This window comes from Grampus griseus (assembly GCF_964374135.1).
Source record: "Grampus griseus genome assembly, chromosome: 15".
Lineage (NCBI taxonomy): Eukaryota > Metazoa > Chordata > Mammalia > Artiodactyla > Delphinidae > Grampus > Grampus griseus.
Genome location: NC_139009.1, coordinates 86,820,243 through 86,834,211, shown reverse-complemented (window position 1 = coordinate 86,834,211; position 13,969 = coordinate 86,820,243). Strand labels below are relative to the sequence as shown.

Below are 13,969 nucleotides of genomic sequence, written 5' to 3'. Positions count from 1 at the left end.
TGGACCTAGAGATTATCATACTAAGTGAAGTCAGACAGAGAAAGACAAATACCATGATATCACTTACATGTGCAATCTGAAAAAACGATACAAAGGAACTTATTTACAAACAGAAACAGACTCACAGACAGAAAACACATTCATGGTTATGAAAAGCTGAAAGGATGGGGAGCGATAAGTTAGTGGTAACAGGTACACACTACTATATTAAAATACATAACTAACAAGGACCTACTGTATAGCCCAGGGAGCTATACTCAACATTCTGCAATAAACTATAAGGGAAAAGAATCTGAAAAAGGATAGAGATATATGTGTATAACTGAATCACTTTGCTGTACACCTGAAAGTAACACATTATAACTCAACTAGACTTCAATTTTTTTTTTTTTTCTTTTTTGCGCTACGCAGGCCTCTCACTGCTGTGGCATCTCCCGCTGCAGAGCACAGGCTCCGGACGCGCAGGCTCAGCGGCCATGGCTCACGGGCCCAGCCGCTCCGCGGCATGTGGGATCCTCCCGGACCGGGGCACGAACCCGTGTCACCTGCATCAGCAGGTGGACTCTCAACCACTGTGCCACCAGGGAAGCCCCTAGACTTCAATTTTTAAAAAAAGAGGAGGAGAAGGAAGGAGAGCAGTGTCTGGACCATGCCACCCGCCCATGCCCAATTTAAGAGTTAAAGCTCTTGAGGGAACTCAGTGCTCTGTGGTGACCAAAATAGGAAGGAAATCCAAAAAAGAGGAGATACGTGTATATGTATAGCTGGCTCACTGCTGTACATCAGAAAACAATACTGCAAAGCAAATACACTCCAATAAAAATTAATGGAGCTCTTGGTCAGCATTTTCTTCCAATGGGAATTTCATTCCCATATTGAAGCTTTATATGAAAATGGTTGCTTTCAAATCCTGGAAAGTAATTCTGATCCGTCGAGGAAGACAGTATTTCTCGACTTAAAGGGGATGGTTGGAGGACCAGGTGGTGTGATTGGGAAAGCACTTGGCTCAGGGCCTCTGACCAAGCTAGGAGAATATTCCACCTAATGGGAGCACATGTATTCACCTGGCCATGGGGAGCTCCTAACAGAAGGCACCTGGCCGTCAATGCAGTGTCAGGAGAAAACACTAGTTTGCTATTTCCAGGCGCACTACAGGTTCCTGAAACTGCAGGCCCATGAGGTAAACATTGGAGGAGAAGTGAGTCCTGACAGGGGGGCAGGGGGGGAGGAGGGGGGCCCTGTCACACAGGGGGTCAGGGGGACATGGATTAGGTGGACTCTGTGATAGAGGGATTCAGGGTGGCAGGGAGGAGATGGACCCTGTCACAGAGGGGGGCAGGTGGGAAGGAGAAAGTGGACCCTGTCTTAGAGGGGCTCAGGGGGGCAGGGAGGAGGTGGACCATGTCATAGAGGAGGTCAGGGGGGCAGGGAGGAGTAGGACCCCGTCACAGAGTGGATCAGGGGGGCAGGGATTAGGTGGACCCTGTCATAAAGGGTGTCGGGGGGGGCAGGGAGGAGGTGGACCCTATCATAGAGGGTGTCAGAGGGGCAGGGAGCAGGTGGACCACGTCATAGAGGGAATCAGGGGAGCAGGGAGGAGGTGGACCCTGTCATATAGTGGGTCAGGGTGGCAGGGAGAAGGTGGACCCTGTCATAAAGGAGTTCCGGGGGGCAGGGATTAGGTGGACGCTGTCATAGAGGGGGACGAGGGGCAGGGAGGAGGTGGACCCTGTAAAAAAGCGGTCGGGGGGCAGGGATTAGGTGGACCCTGTTTTAGAGTGAGTCAGGGGTGCAGGGAGCAGGCGACCCTGTCACGGGGGGTGGTAGGGGGGCAGGGAGTAGGTGGACCCTGTCTTAGAGGTGGTCAGGTGGGAGGTAGATCCTATCATGGAGGGGATAAGGGGGGCTGGGAGGAGGTGGACCCTGTCATAGAGGGGTCAGGGCGGCAGGGAGGAGGTGGACACTGACATAGAGGGGGTCAGGGTCGCATGGAGGAGGTGGTCCCTGTCATAGTGGGGGTCATGGGGGCTGGGAGGAGTTGGATCCTGTCATAGAGGGGGTCAGGGGACAGAGATTAGGTGAACTCTGTCATAGAGCGGTTCAGGGGGGCAGGGAGGAGGTGCACCCTGTCTTAGAGGGGGTCAGGTGGGAGGTGGACCCTATCATGGAGGGGATCAGGGGGGCAGGGAGGAGGTGGACCCTGTCATAGAGTGGGTCACGGGGGCAGGCAGGAGGTGGACCCTGTCATAGAGTGGGTCACGGGGGCAGGTAGGAGGTGGACCCTGTCATAGAGTGGGTCGGGGGGCAGGGAGGAGGTGGACCCTGTCATAGAGTGGGTCAGGGGGGCATGGAGGAGGTGGACTCTGTCACAGAGGGGATCAGGGGTCAGGGAGGAGGTGGACCCTGTCAAAGAGGGGGTCAGGGGACAGAGAGAAGGTTGACCCTGTCATAATGGGGTTCAGGGTGGCAGGGAGGAGGTGGATCCTGTCATAGAGGTAGTTAGGGGGGCAGGGAGGTGGAGTACCCTGTCATAGAGGGATTCAGGGGGGCAGGGAGGAGGTGGACTGCATCATAGAGGGGTTCAGGTTGTCAGGGAGGACGTGGACCCTGTCAAACAGGGGGTCAGGGGGGCACGGAGGAAGTGGACCAGGTCAGAGACGGGGTCGGGGAGCAGGGAGGAGGTGGACCCTGTCACAGAGGGGTTCAGGGGGGGGCAGGGAGCAGGTGGACCCTCTAATAGAGGGGGTCAGGGTGACAGAGAGGAGGTGGATGCTGTCATAGGGGGCGTCCGGGGGGCACGGAGGAGGTGGACCCTGTCATAGAGGGGATCGGGGGAGCAGGGAGGAGGTGGACCCTGTCATAGAGGGGGTCAGGGGGGCATCGACTAGGGGGACCCACTAATAGAGGGAAACGGAGGCAGGGAGGAGGTGGACCCTGTCAAACAGGGGATCAGGGGGGCAGGGAGGAAGTGGACCATGTCAGAGACGGGGTCCGGGAGCAGGGAGGAGGCGGACCCTGTCACAGGGGGGTTCAGGGGGGCAGGGAGCAGGTGGACTGTATAATAGAGGGGGTCGGGGGGGCAGGGAGGAGGTGGACCCTGTCATAGAGGGGCTCAGCGGGGCAGGGAGGAAGTGGACCATGTCAGAGAGGGGGTCAGGGGAACAGGAATGAGGTGGACCCTGTCCTAGAGGGGTTCCGGGTGGCAGGGAACAGGTGGACCCTCTCATAGAAGGAATCAGGGTGGCAGAGAGGAGGTGGATGCTGTCATAGATGGCGTCCGGGGGGCACGGAGGAGGTGGACCCTGTCATAGAGGGGGTCGGGGGGCATCGATTAGGGGGACCCACTAATAGAGGGAAACGGGGGCAGGGAGGAGGTGGACCGTGTCATAGAGGGCGTCCGGGGGGCACGGAGGAGGTGTACCCTGTCATAGAGGGGATCAGGGGGGCAGGGAGGAGGTGGACCCTGTCATAGAGGGGTTCAGGGGGGCAGGGAGGAGGTTGTCCCTGTCATAGCGGGTGTCAGGGGGCAGGTGGACCCTGAAATAGAGGGGGTCAGGGAGGCAGAGATTAGGTGGACCCTGTCATAGAGGGGGTTAGCGGGGCAGGGAGGTGGTGGACCCTGTCATAGAGGGCGTCAGGGGGGCAGACAGGTGGTGTACCCTGTCATAGAGGGGTTCAGGGGGGCAGGGAGGAGGTGGACCCTGTCATAGAGGGCGTCAAGGGGGCAGTCTGGTGGTGTACCCTGTCATAGAGGGGTCAGGGGTACAGGGAGGAGGTGGACACAGTCATAGAGGGCATCAGGGGGGCAGACAGGTGGTGGACCCTGTCGTAGAGGGGGTCAGGGGGGCAGAGATTATGTGGACCGTTTCATAGAGGGGTTCAGGGGGACAGGGAGGAGGTGGACCCTATCATAGAGGGGGTCAGGGGGGCATGGATTAGGTGGACCCTCTAATAGAGGGAATCAGGGTGGCAGGGAGGAGGTGGATGCTGTCATAGAGGGCGTCCTGGGGGCACAGAGGAGGTGGACCCTGTCATAGAGGGGGTCAAGGTGGCAGAGATTAGGTGGACCCTGTCATGGAGGGGTTCAGGTGGGCAGGGATTAGGTGGACCCTGTCATAGAGGGGTTCAGGGGGGCAGGGAGGAGGTGGACCATTTCATAAAGGGAGTCTGGGGGACAGGGAGGAGGTGGACCATGTTATATAGGGGTTCATGGGGGCAGGGAGGAGGTGGACTCTGTCATAGAGGGGTTCAGAGGGGCAGGGAGGAGATGGACCCTGTCATACAGGGGGTCAGGGTGGCAGGGAGGAGGTGGACCCTGTCATAGAGGGAGTCAGGTAGGCAGAGATAAGGTGGACCCTGTCATAGAGGCGGTCAGGGGGGCAGGCAGGAGGTGGACCCTGTCATACGGGGGGTCAGGGTGGCAGGGAGGAGGTGGACCCTGTCATAGAGGGGTTCAGAGGGGCAGGGAATATGTGGATCGTTTAATAGAGGGGGTGAGGGGGCAGGGAGGATGTGAACCCTGTCATAGAGGGGGTTAGGCGGCCAGGGAGGAGGTGGACCCTGTCATACTGGGGGTCAGGGTGGCAGGGAGGTAGTGGACCCTGTCATAGAGGGGGTCAAGGGGGCATGGATTAGGTGGACCCTCTAATAGAGGGAATCGGGGGGAAGGAGGTGGACCCTGTCATAGAGGGGCTCAGGGGAGCAGGGAGGAGCTGGACCCTGTCACAGAGGGGATCGGGGTGCAGAGATTACGTGGACCCTGTCATAGAGAGGGTCAGGGGAGCAGGGAGGACGTGGACCGTGTCACGGACGGGGTCAGGGGAGAGGGAGGAGTTGGACCCTGTCATAGAAGAGATCAGGGGGGCAGGGATTAGTTGGACTTTGTCATAGAGGGGGTCAGGGGTGGAAGGGAGGAGACTGACCCTATCATAGAGGGAGTCAGGGGGGCAGGGAAGACGTGGACCCTTTCACAAAGTGGGTCAGAGTGGCAGGGAGAGGAGGACCCTGTCACAAAGAGGGTCAGGGTGGCAGGGAGGAGGTGGACCCGGTCATCGAGGGGGTCACGGAGGCAAGATAAGGTTGACCCTGTCAGAGGGGGTTAGGGGGGAAGGGAGGTGGAGTACCCTGTCATAGAGGGCGTCAGGGGGGCAGGGAGGAGGTGGTGGACTGTGTCATAGAGGGGTTCAGGTGGTCAGGGAGGACGTGGACCCTGTCAATCAGGGGGTCAGGGGGGCAGGGAGGAAGTGGACCATGTCAGAGACGGGGTCGGGGAGGAGGGAGGAGACGGACCCTGCCATAGAGGGGTTCAGGGGAGCAGGGAGCAGGTGGACCAGATAATAGAGGGTGTCGGGCGGCATGGATTAGGTGGACCCTCTAATAGAGGGAATCAGGGTGGCAGAGAGGCGGTAGATGCTGTCATAGGGGGCGTCCAGGGGGCACGGAGGAGGTGGACCCTATCATAGCGGGTGTCAGGGGGGCAGGGAGGAGGTGGACCCTGTCATAGAGGGCGTCAGGGGGACAGACAGGTGGTGTACCCTGTCATAGAGGGGTTCAGGGGGGCAAGGAGGAGGTGGACCCAGTCATAGAGGGGTTCAGGGATTATGTGGACCGTGTCATAGAGGGGTTCAGGGGAGCAGGGAGCAGGTGGACCGTATAATAGAGGAGGTCAGGGGGCAGGGAGGAGGTGGACCCTGTCATAGAGGGGCTCAGCGGGGCAGAGAGGAAGTGGACCATGTCAGAGAGGGGTCAGGGGAGCAGGAACGAGGTGGACCCTGTCCTAGAGGGGTTCCGGGTGGCAGGGAGCAGGTGGACCCTCTCATAGAAGGAATCAGGTGGCAGAGAGGAGGTGGATGCTGTCATAGATGGCATCTGGGGGGCACGGAGGAGGTGGGCCCTGTCACGGGGGGTCTTAGGGGGACTTGGCGGAGGTGGACCCTGTCATAGAGGGGATCAGGGTGGCAGGGAGGAGGTGGACCCTGTCATAGAGGGGTTCAGGGGGGCAGGGAGGAGGTTGTCCCTGTCATAGCGGGTGTCAAGGGAGCAGGGAGGAGGTGGACCCTGAAATAGAGGGAGTCAGGGAGGCAGAGATTAGGTGGACCCTGTCATAGAGGGGGTTAGCGGGGCAGGGAGGTGGTGGACTCTGTCATAGAGGGCTTCAGGGGGGCAGGGAGGAGGTGGACCCTGTCATAGAGGGCGTCAGGGGGGCAGACAGGTGGTGTACCCTGTCATAGAGGGGTTCAGGGGGGCAGGGAGGAGGTGGACCCTGTCATAGAGGGCGTCAAGGGGGCAGTCTGGTGGTGTACCTTGTCATAGAGGGGTTCAGGGGGGCAAGGAGGAGGTGGACACAGTCATAGAGGGCATCAGGGGGGCAGACAGGTGGTGTACCCTGTCATAGGGGGGTTCAGGGGGGCAGGGAGGAGGTGGACCCTGTCAGAGGGGCTCAGGGGGGCAGACAGGTGGTGTACCCTGTCATAGAGGGCGTCAGGGGGACAGACAGGTGGTGTACCCTGTCATAGAGGGCGTCAGGGGGGCAGGGAGGAGGTGGACCCAGTCATAGAGGGGTTCAGAGGGGCAGGGAGTATGTGGATCGTATCATAGAGGGGGTCAGGGGGCATGCAGGAGGTGAACCCTGTCATAGATGGGGTAAGGGAGGAAGTGTACCCTGTCATAGAGGGGTTCGGGGGGCAGAGAGGAAGTGGATCCTGTCATAGAGAGGGTCAGGGGTGCAGGGATTAGGTGGACCCTGTCATAGAGGGGTTCGGGGGGCAGGGAGGAGGTCGACCCTGTCATAGAGAGGTTCAGGGGGGCAGGGAGGAGGTCGACCCTGTCAGAGGGGTTCAGGGGGGCAGGGAGGAGGTGGACCCTGTCATAGAGGGGTCAGGGGTACAGGGAGGAGGTACACCCTATCATAATCGGGTTCAGGGAGGCAGGGAGGAGGTAGACCCTGTCATAGGGGGAATCAGGTGGGCAGGGAGGAGGTGAACCCCGTCATAGAGGGAGTCAGGTAGGCAGAGATAAGGTGGACCCTGTCACAGAGAGGGTCAGGGTGGCAGAGAGGAGGTAGACCCCGTAATAGAGGGGTTCAGGGGGGCAGGGAGGAGGTGGACCCTGTCATAGACGCGTTTTTGGGAGCAGGGAGGAGGTGGACCCTGTCATAGACGGGGGCAGGGAGGCAGAGATAAGGTGGACCCTGTCATGGAGGGGTTCATGGGAGCCGGGGGTAGCTGGACCCTGTCACAGAGGCGTTCTTGAGGGCAGGGAGGAGGTGGACCATGTCATATAGGAGTTCAGGGGGTAGGGAGGAGGTGGACCCTGTCATAGAGGGGTTCAGAGGGGCAGGGAGGAGATGGACCCTGTCATACAGGGGGTCAGGGTGGCAGGGAGGAGGTGGACCCTGTCATAGAGGGAGTCAGGTAGGCAGAGATAAGGTGGACCCTGTCATAGAGGCGGTCAGGGGGGCAGGCAGGAGGTGGACCCTGTCATACGGGGGGTCAGGGTGGCAGGGAGGAGGTGGACCCTGTCATAGGGGGAATCAGGTGGGCAGGGAGGAGGTGAACCCCATCATAGAGGGTGTCATTGGGGCAGGGAGGTGGTGGACCCTGTCGTAGAGGGGGTCGGGGGGGCAGAGATTATGTGGACCGTTTCATGGAGGGGTTCAGGGGGACTGGGAGGAGGTGGACCCTATCATAGAGGGGGTCAGAGAGGCAGAGATTAGGTGGACCCTCTAATAGAAGGAATCAGGGTGGCAGAGAGGAGGTGGAGGTGGATGCTGTCATAGATGGCGTCCGGGGGGCACGGAGGAGGTAGACCCTGTCATAGCGGGTGTCAGGGGGGCAGGGAGGAGGTGGACCCTGTTATACAGGGGGTCAGGGAGGCAGTGATTAGGTGGACCCTGTCATAGAGGGGATTAGCGGGGCAGGGAGGTGGTGGACTCTGTCATAGAGGGCTTCAGGGGGGGCAGGTAGGAGGTGGACCCTGTCATAGAGGGCGTCAGGGGGGCAGACAGGAGGTGTACCCTGTCATAGAGGGGTTCGGGGGGCAGGGAGGAGGTGGACCCTTTCATAAAGGGAGTCTGGGGGACAGGGAGGAGGTGGACCATGTTATATAGGGGTTCATGGGGGCAGGGAGGAGGTGGACTCTGTCATAGAGGGGTTCAGAGGGGCAGGGAATATGTGGATCGTTTAATAGGGGGGTCAGGGGGCAGGGAGGAGGTGAACCCTGTCATAGAGGGGTTCAGGGTGCAGGGAGGAGGTGTACCCTGTCATAGAGGGGGTTAGGCGGCCAGGGAGGAGGTGGACCCTGTCATACTGGGGGTCAGGGTGGCAGGGAGGTAGTGGACCCTGTCATAGAGGGGGTCAAGGGGGCATGGATTAGGTGGACCCTCTAATAGAGGGAATCGGGGGGAAGGAGGTGGACCCTGTCATAGAGGGGCTCAGGGGAGCAGGGAGGAGCTGGACCCTGTCACAGAGGGGATCGGGGTGCAGAGATTACGTGGACCCTGTCATAGAGAGGGTCAGGGGAGCAGGGAGGACGTGGACCGTGTCACGGACGGGGTCAGGGGAGAGGGAGGAGTTGGACCCTGTCATAGAAGAGATCAGGGGGGCAGGGATTAGTTGGACTTTGTCATAGAGGGGGTCAGGGGTGGAAGGGAGGAGACTGACCCTATCATAGAGGGAGTCAGGGGGGCAGGGAAGACGTGGACCCTTTCACAAAGTGGGTCAGAGTGGCAGGGAGAGGAGGACCCTGTCACAAAGAGGGTCAGGGTGGCAGGGAGGAGGTGGACCCGGTCATCGAGGGGGTCACGGAGGCAAGATAAGGTTGACCCTGTCAGAGGGGGTTAGGGGGGAAGGGAGGTGGTGGACTCTGTCATAGAGGGCGTCAGGGGGGCAGGGAGGAGGTGGACCCTGTCATAGAGGGGGTCACGGGGGCAGGGAGGTGGAGTACCCTGTCATAGAGGGATTCGGGGGGCAGGGAGGAGGTGGACTGCGTCATAGAGGGGTTCAGGTGGTCAGGGAGGACGTGGACCCTGTCAATCAGGGGGTCAGGGGGGCAGGGAGGAAGTGGACCATGTCAGAGACGGGGTCGGGGAGCAGGGAGGAGGCGGACCCTGTCACAGAGGGGTTCAGGGGGGCAGGGAGCAGGTGGACCGGATAATAGAGGGGGTCGGGGGGCATGGATTAGGTGGACCCTCTAATAGAGGGAATCAGGGTGGCAGAGAGGAGGTGGATGCTGTCATAGGGGGCGTCCGGGGGGCACGGAGGAGGTGGACCCTGTCATAGCGGGTGTCAGGGGGGCAGGGAGGAGGTGGACCCTGTTATACAGGGGGTCAGGGAGGCAGAGATTAGGTGGACTCTGTCATAGAGGGCTTCAGGGGGGCAGGTAGGAGGTGGACCCTGTCATAGAGGGCGTCAGGGGGGCAGACAGGTGGTGTACCCTGTCATAGAGGGAGTCAGGGGGCAGACAGGAGGTGTACCCTGTCATAGAGGGGTTCAGGGGGGCAGGGAGGAGGTGGACCCAGTCATAGAGGGGTTCAGGGATTATGTGGACCGTGTCATAGAGGGGTTCAGGGGGGCAGGGAGGAGGTGGACCCTGTTATAATGGGGTTCAGGGGAGCAGGGAGGAGGTGGATCCTGTCACGGAGGGGGTCAGGGTGGCAGGGAGGAGTTGGACCCTGTCAGAGTGGGTCAGGGGGGCAGGGAGAAGTTGGACCCAGTCATAGAAGGGGTCACAGCGGCATGGATTAAGTGGACCCTATCAGAGAGGGAATGAGGGGGGCAGGGAGGAGGTGGACCCTGTCATAGAAAAGGTCAGGGTGGAGGTGGACTCTTTCATAGAAAGGATCAGGGGCCTGGGAGGAGGTGGTCCTTGTCATAGTGGGGGTTAGGGCGGCAGGGAGGCGGTGGACCCTGACATAGAGGGGATCACGGTGGGAGAGAGGAAGAGGAATCTCCCAGAGCGGTTCTGGGGGGCAGGAAGGAGGTGGACCCTGTCATAGAAGGGATCAGGGGGGCAGGGAGGACGTGGACCCTGTCAGAAAGGGGGTCAGGGATTTGGTGCACCCTGTCATAGAGCAGGACAGGGGGGAAGGGAGAAAATAGACCCTGTCATAGAGGGGTCATGTGGGCAGGAAGAAGGTGGACCCTGTCATAGAGGGGTTCAGGGGGCAGGGAGGAGGTTGTCCCTCTCATAGCGGGTGTCGGGGGGGCAGGGAGGAGGTGGACCCTGTCATAGAGGGGGTTAGGTGAGCGGGGAGGAGGTGGACCCTGTTATAGAGGGTGTCAGGGGGGCAGGGAGGAAGTGGACCGTGTCAGAGTGTTCAGGGGGGCAGGAAGGAGGTGGACCCAGTCATAGAGGGGGTCAGGAGGGCAGGGAGGAGGTGGATGCTGTCATAGAGGGGATCAGGGGGGTAGGGAGGAGGTGGACCCTGTCATAGAGGCGGTCAGGGTGGCAGGGAGGAGGTGGATCCTGTCATAAGGGGGTCAGGGTGGCAGGGAGGAGGTGGACCCTGTCATAGAGGGTCACAGAGGGGCAGGGAGGAGGTCGACCATGTCATAGAAAGGGTCAGGGGGGCAGGGAGGTGGTGGACCCTGTCACAGAGGGGATCAGCAGGGCAGTGATTATTTGGGTAATAGAGGTGTTCAGGGGGGAAGGGAGGAGGTGTACTCTGTCAAAGTGGGGTTCAGGGCGTAGGGAGGAGGTGGACCCTGTCATAGACGGGGTCAAGTGGTCAGGGAGGAAGGGGACACTGTCATAGAGGGGGTTATGGGAGCTGGGACAGGTGGACCCTGTAATAGAGGGGACCGGGGTACAGGGATTGGGTGCATTCTGTCATAGAGAGGATCTGGGGTGCAGGGAGGAGGTGGACCCTGTCATAGAGGGGGTCAGGTGATCAGGGAGGAAGGGGACACTGTCACAGAGGGGGTCAGTGGAGCAGGAATGAGGTGGACCCTGTCATAGAGGGGGTCAGGGGGGCATGGATTAGGTGGACCCTGTCATAGAGGGGTTCAGGGGGCCAGGTAGGAGGTGGACCCTGTCACAGAAGGGGTTGGGGGGCAGGGAGGAGGTGAACCCTGTCATAGAGGGGGCCAGGGGGGCAGGAATTAGGTGGACCCTGTCATGGAGGGGATCAGGGGGCAGTGAGGAGGTTGAACCTGTCATACAGGGGTTCATGGGGGCAGGGAGGAGGTGGACCCTTTCATAGAGTGTGTCAGAGGGCAGGGAGTATGTGGACCGTGTCATAGAGGGGGTCAGGGGAGCAGCGATGAGGTGGACCCTGACATAGAGGGGTTCAGGGAGGCAGGGATCAGGTGGACCCTGTCATAGAGGGGTTGGGGAGCAGGCAGGTGGTAGACTCTGTCATAGAGGGCGACAGGGGGCAGGGAGGAGGTGGACCCTGTCATAGAGGGGTCAGGGGGGAGGTAGACCCTGTCATAGACGGGTTCAGGGGAGCAGGGAGGAGGTGGACCCTGTCATAGAGGGGATCGGGGTGCAGGTATTAGGTGGACCCTGTCATTGTCAGGGACGGGGAGGCAGGGAAGAGGTGGACCCTGTCATAGAGGGGTTCAGGGGGGCAGGGAGGAGCTGGACCCTCTCATAGAGGGGGTCAGGGAGGAAGTGGACCCTGTCATAGTGGGGGTCAGGGGGGCAGGGAGGAGGTCCACCCTGTCATAGAGGGGTTCAGGGGGGCAGTGATTAGGTGGACCGTGTCATAGAGGGGTTCAGGGGGGCAGGTAGGAGGTGGACCTTGTCATATAGGAGTTCAGGGGGGCAGGGATTATGTGGACCGTGTCATAGAGGGGGTCAGGGGGGCAGGGAGGAGGTGGACCCTATCATAGAGGGGGTCAGGGGGGCAGCGAAGAGGTGGACCCTGTCATAGAGGTGGTTAGGTGCGATGGGAGAAAGTGGACCCTGTCATGGACGGGAGGACAGATAAAGGGGTGTGGGATGCACCGCCTAATCTGAGCTCTAGTTCGTGTTCTGTTCGTAACTCACGTTGCGTCTTGGAGGTGACATTGTAACCCTCTGTCCATTGTCGTCACGTGTAAACCTGAGAGTAGGTCACCTGTTTCTTTCCGGGTGCAGTCAGGCTTCCCCAGCACACTTTCTAGAGCGATTGCCCCGACAGGCTCTGTGCGAGGCTCTGAAGACTTTCTGGCTCAGACAGTGGCGATCATCATCCTGGGTTCACTGTCCACCTGGAGAAACATCTGTCCCACGATCCCCTGTGCGATTGATAATTTTCCCAAAAGAGGAGCCTTGGAAGAGGCACCCTGACAGGGAGGTGCCCTGGAAGAGCTGGGGCGGAAAAGTGACAATGACAACACTAAGCTGTGAAGGAGGTCTGGGAATTAAGAGACAGAACTTTCCAGAAGGAGGGAGGGCAACGGCAGGCTGAAGGGGTTGGGAGGCTGGGGCATGTGGAGTCTGAGCCAGGGGAGTGGGGGAGGGAGGAAGCTGGCCAGGGAGGCAGAGGCCAGACCTCCTAGGACTCGTGCATTTTCACCTTAACCTCAGAATAACTGGAAGTTTTCACCCTGGATATATTACAGGAATTGCACTGGGAAGCCCTTCACACAGGGAGTTTCATGAATGGGGGAAAATATTGCATTATTTGTTTCTAATAACCCTTAACTCAAATTTACCCTTTTCTTCAATTATAAATGTCGACAAGAAACCGCAGTAGTGTCAGGGCTCACCTGGGACTTTGTCACCAAGTATACCTGTCACAGATCTCGTTATTTGTACCATGACGAAGAACATTACCATGTCACAAATTTGTCTTTTAAAGTGTTGATACCTTTTTCAATATAGCTGCTTTCATTTGTAATCTTGTGGATTTTATGTATTAAAAAGCATTATTCTTAGAAGAGATTTCCTAAACACACTAAAATGGGGAAGACCGTATGATTTTAACTCAATGATCAAATGGGAGCCTCTAGTAGTGGCGGCAGATTAGATAGATAACCTGAGTCATCAATGCTCCGGTGGGAGCAGATGAGCTGCTGAGTATGAGTTTTAAAAATCTGTTTAAAATGCATCCCCGAGATGATACAGAAGCAAGGAATCTGCAGAACCCAGAATGAAGCAAAAGTGGCCTGGAGCAGCCTGCAGGGTCCCGTGGAGCCTGTGCTGCTCTGAAGCACGCAGAAAGATAAAAGGCCCAACTATGGAAAAGACAGAGCAGGCAATTAGTAACCAACAGGAAGCAAAATATAGTCATATTAATAGCAAAGGAGAATCAGGCAAAAGCATCATTAGAAATAAGGAAATTTGCTGCATAACAATAAGTGATTCCATTCACTGGGAAAGTGTATCGATTCTAGATGTGTGTCCCATGTGAATTTGTGTATAGCCTCGAGTGAAGCCAGACTGACAGCATTAAAGGAAAAACTTGTCAAATCCATTGTCATAGTGGATTTTAACACACTTATCAGTAATCGGTAGATCAAATGAACCAAGAAAATTAGTAAGAAAATAGAATATGAACACTGTCACAATCGGGCTTGAGCTAATGCATCTGACTGCATCTGATGTCTGGAAAAGACACATTTCTTTCAGGCACACCTGAACACGTGCTGGTTTGGCACATGCTCAGATGTAAAGCTGGCCTCAGTATACTTCAAAGAATTACGATCGGACTACATTGTTTAAAAACCGCAATGCAATTAAGTTAGAAAACAAAGCCAATAAGATAATTAGAAAAATTCATTCACTTGGAAATTTAATAACACTTGTAATCGACTCATGGGTCAAAGGAGAAATTGTCATTGAAATTAGACAAATTCAGCATCTAACTTTTCACATCAAACTCATGGGATACAATTCTTGAAAGGAAACTTAGAATGGTAAGAATTTGCCTTTGAAAAAACTAAGGCTCAAAACTGAGCTAAGATCTAACCTAAATCAAAGACCCACAGATGCAGAAGGAAGGAAATTAAGAGAACAGAAATTTATGAAATAGAGAAGCACA

General features: G+C 57.7%; 1 protein-coding gene across 1 annotated transcript in view; it reads left to right on the top strand.

Moving 5' to 3' along the window:
• The window catches only part of UXS1 (UDP-glucuronate decarboxylase 1), an 82,832-nt gene extending 82,101 nt beyond the window's left edge, over nt 1–731 (top strand). Inside the window, exon 16 of the transcript XR_014297845.1 lies at nt 412–731. The gene's annotated coding sequence lies outside the window, so the exon portion shown is untranslated. The remainder of the gene's footprint in view (nt 1–411) is intronic.
• The last annotated feature ends 13,238 nt before the right edge of the window (nt 732–13,969 follow it).